Source organism: Nicotiana sylvestris, chromosome 2 (genome assembly GCF_000393655.2).
Source record: "Nicotiana sylvestris chromosome 2, ASM39365v2, whole genome shotgun sequence".
Classification (NCBI taxonomy): domain Eukaryota; kingdom Viridiplantae; phylum Streptophyta; class Magnoliopsida; order Solanales; family Solanaceae; genus Nicotiana; species Nicotiana sylvestris.
The window spans coordinates 80,022,929-80,027,858 of record NC_091058.1 but is presented as its reverse complement, the minus strand read 5'-3'; positions in this window follow the sequence as shown (position 1 = coordinate 80,027,858).

Here is a 4,930-nt window from a genome sequence, read left to right as displayed (position 1 = left end):
GAATTGTTGCTTGTTTAGCCCGATTGATTTGCAATTTTCATTTCTCACTTTTCGTTTTCATTTTAATGTGTTATGATAGCTCGATGCGCGTGTTGGTTGATTTGCGATTAGCATGTCTTAGTTTTCATTAAATTTGTTTTAATTAGTTTTTATTTCGATTGTGATACATGTAGTCTCGGGTTCTTGAATAAATGCTTTTAATCAGTAGGTGAAAAAATTAAAGTTGTTTCTTTCTTGGCAATAAATAAGAATGGGTCATAAGGTAGGCCTTGGACCATAAGGAATCTGGCCAAGTAATACATCATGTTAGCTAACCTATTTGCCCCAATAATATCTTGTTCATAAATTTGGCATCGCAACAACCTCAAAGATTAGGAAAATAATTAGATGCGCTAGTTGCTTTAAGCATGTTATAATAAAATTATCATAGCTACGGGTACGATTCCCGTGACGTAGTTGTGATACGTAATCCTAAATTTCGGTGTGCATTTATGTGACCCAAATCCAAATCTCAACAATATTAGATAAAATATGTTGCGGGCCATGGGTGCATTTATGTGACGTGGTTCAAGATGATTTTTTTATAACGTTGAATTTTTCTTAAAAAATTAATTGAACAAAAGCGGTTAAAAAAGTTATAATTGCACATAGGTTAAAACATGTATTAAAATCAGTAAATAGACCAATTATAACAGTTGAGCGACCGTGCTAGAACTACGGAACTCGGGAATGCCTAACACATTCTCCCGGGTTAACAGAATTCCTTACTCGGATTTCTGGTTCGCGGACTGTTAAACAGAGTCAAGCTTTTCCTCGATTCGGGATTCAACCGGTGACTTGGGACACCATAAATCTCCCAAGTGGCGACTCTGAATCTTTAAATAATTAATCCCGTTTTGATTGTCACTTTAATTAGGAAAACTCCCTCACATACTCCCTTTCGGGGGGTGTAGGAAAAAAGAAGGTGTGACAGCCGCACTAGGCTCTTGAATTTGAAAACTTGACTCTCTGAACCCAGGCTCCGCGGGCCGCATAGAATGTAATGCGGCCGCGGAGGCTTCTAGCGCAGTCTGCACAGAATTGACCGCGGACCGCACAGGCTTCAATCCTTGAACTTGGCATCTCTCTGAATCTTGCCTCTGCGGACCGCACAGAATGGTAGTGCGGCCGCATTGCGTTCAGTTCGGACCACACAACACCTTCTGTGGCCGCATTGCATTAATGCCTGAAATACCAGCTCTCTGAATCTCCCTAGTGCGGACCGCACAAAGTGTAGTGCGGCTGCACTAGGCCTGCTTTTCCTGAGTTTGTCTTGTCTTCAGTACTTGTGCAGGTTTCACTCCTTTTGAGCTGATCTTTGACATTGTAGTCACTTTGTGGATCAAACTTGCAATCAAGCACAACTTATGAGCCTTTTGGAACTATTTTGTATGAATTTATAATCAAAGCGTAAGTAAGAAGGAGTATAAAATGCGTCAAAATCCCTAGTTTTCATGAGTCGGTGGTTGTTACCGTAAAAATGTTAAAAGCACAATGGAAAATTATGGATCATCTCTCAAGACAGGACCGAATAATGACTAAGCTTCAACAAGCAATACCAAAGACTTCAAATAATCAAATGGTAGAGTTCTAGTCCCTTCTGGTGTCCCTATAAATCAAACAGCACCAAGAACCGGTGACACCATTACCTAGAGGGGGGAGTTCAGAAAAAACAACAATAAAGCAGGCGGTGCTTGTAGTGGATCTAAAAATGAAAATAACGCATAGGATTCTTTCAAAACTGAACTCATGAGGTTTATGAGGGAAATAAATGCTCGAATGGATCAAAATGTTAAAGAATTTCATGCTCGGATAGATCCGATTCCGAGAGCACCTCCGGTCCTAAAGGGCTCGGACTCAAAAAAGTATTTTTAATTACCATTCAAACCTAGTGCGGCTCTGGAGTTGATTCCAAAGATATTCAAAATGCCAGGTATTCTAAAATTAATGGAATATCGGATCCACAAAAACACATTACAACTTATACTTCATATGTGAAGGGAAACGATTTGTCTCCACATGAGATCGAATCAGTCTTGTTAAAGAAATTTGGTGAAACCCTAACAAAAGGGGTTTTAACATGATATTCACTTTTACATGAACACTCAATTGATTCTTTTGAAATGCTTGTAGATTCTTTTATTACAGCTCACGCTGGAGCGAGGAAAACAGATATTTTCAGAATTATTCAAGAAGACTCAGAGTTGTTGCGAGGGTTCGTGATAAGGTTCCAAAGGGAATGCAAGTTGTTACCGGTAGTACCGGATGAATGAGCAGCAGAAGCATTTACGAAGGATCTCAATCCCTTAAGCTTCGATGCCTCAAGGAAGTTAAAAGAAAGTTTGTTAGAATTTCAAGCAACAACTTGCGCAGATGTTCATAACAGGTATGAGCCAAAGATTCACGTAGAAGATGAACAAATAATTACATCGGCATATTCTACATCCCAGAATCAAGGTCAACAGAATTTTGATCGGAGGCATTCCAGATACCGATTTGAACCATACCCATTAATATCACGGACTAACATGAGGCAGGGGCGTACTCGAAGCGAGTCGCTAGAAACTAATTTTGATGAAAGACAATAATATCTATGAATGATGGGGACTATTGCGTCAGAGCAGCAAAAATTGCGACAATAAGTACCGTAAGCATCTGAAGATGGCTTCAAAACAATACGTACAAGATGCCGTAAATAGCCCGAACTGGCTTCAAAATAAAGAAAAAGATTGGGGACTGCAAGTTAAAGGATTCAGGACTGCTAGATCAACCCCGGGAAAAAAGAAATAAAAGAAATCAGAATCAAAAACCGGGCTAGACCAAATAAATGTTAGCCCAACCACAATACTCTTGCAAGATATTTTTGTTCATTTCCTATGAATTCTCGTATATCCAAAGTTATAAATACTTGTGTATGTTCAAGGTATAGAATGAAGCAAAACTTGCACTATCTAAAAATATTCTTGTATATGTTTGAATCATTCTTAATATTTGCTCATACTTAGAAGCAAAAAAGGGATTACAAATCTGAATAATTCTGCCTGGATGAATAGGAGACGTCCTCTTCATAAGCACTGCAAACAAAAGGGCCCTCTCTTATGAATCCATCCAATCAAATGGCTAAAAGTTGGATGCCTTGTTTCCCAATTGTAAAGTTAACCAGAAGCATTAAAATCTCATATCTCATCAAAATCAGAAGTACAAAATTCCTAGTCATTAACAACTCCGATCTCTAAGGCTGCGCGGTTATAAAAGTTTTGGGTTCAACTAAAAACCCAAGAACCAAAACTCAAAGAAATTTTTTTGGGTACAACTAAAAGTCCAAGAGTTAAAACTAAAAAAAGGTTTTCGGGTACAACAAAAAATCTAAGAGTCAAAATTCAAAGATTAAAAGTGTAACGATCTAACTGGTCATTTTGAGCTCTAGCATGTCATTTGCAGTTTGAGACATTGAGTAGCTTCACTTCATGTATTATGACTGGACGTGTAGTTGGATTAGATTTCCGGGAAGATCAAAGTTGGTTTGGAAGAATAATTCTCAATTCGGAAGCTTTAAGTTGGAAGAGTTGATCAAGGTTTGAATTTTAAGTAAACGACCTCGGATCAGAGTTTTGACAATTCTTTTAGGTCTGGATTATGATTTTGGACTTAGACATATATCCGGATTTGGATTTGGAAATCTGTAGGTTGATTTGATGCTTTTTAGCAAAAGTTGAAAGATTGAAGGTTTCGAAGGTTTATAGGTTTGACCGAGAGTTGACTTTGTTGATATTAGATCCGGATTATGGTTCCAAGAATCGGTATAGATTTGTTGTGTCATTTTGAACTTACATGCAAAATTTGAGGTCATTTCGGGTTGATTTGGTGTGGTTCGACATAAGTTTTAGAAGTTTAAAAGTTCATTAGTTCATTAAGTTTCAATTGATGTTGTTGTATATGACTTGAGGGCTCGACTGGGTTCATGTTATCTTTTGGCACTGGTTTGTGTGACTATACAAGGTCTTGGGAGCCTCGGATGCGTTTCAGATGTGTTTGGGTTGTGTCGCGCTCTTATTCGATCTATCAGCATCGTTTCCTTGGGTATAAAGGATGCTATATTGAGAAAACGATCATTTATTTGTTATTTTATTAAACCATTAGATCTGTCATAATTACGGGTCATATCAACAAGAAGAACGAATTTCGATGTCGTACGAGAGAGTTATGCCCCTTTCCGTATCGGGAAAGATTGCTGGTTTTTTGTGCGAATCTTTGTTCTTTGCGAATGCGAGAGAGGTTCCGTTAAGATGAAGAAGGATTTCTAAGTTGACCGGTTAACACGAAAAATTTCTCTCCGCGAAGGCGAAGGTGTTCTGCCAAGGCAAAGAATGAAAATCACCTGGATAGTGTTTTAAATGGACATACCAAGCATTTTAGTATTTTGAGTATATCTTGAGTTCTAGAGCTCTGTTTGAGCACGGAGTTGTTCTCGTATTAACAAGGGGGTAAATATATGACCTTTATTTTGATGTTTTTCCATGATTATTTTTGTTGGTTGTAGAAATTGGGGTTTTGAGCCCCAAAGTTATGAGATGGTAAATCCATGATTTGAGGGTCAATTCATGGACGAAATTGGATAGTTTTTGGAATATATACTATATGTTATGGGTCATACTTATTTTCGATAATTTTCGGAATTCGGACGCATGGGCCCGGGGGATGACTCTGTTGACTTTTCTTGAAGAGTTGGGAATTTGTTTCTAATTGTTAAATTACGAGTATTGGAGTATATTTTGATTGGTATGCATGTTGTTTGATTAGTTTCGGATCGGTTGGCATCGGTTTGAGGTGTTAGAAAGGCGTTGGAGCCGGTTATCGGATTTCGGAGCAAGGTAAGTCTCCTGTCTAAACT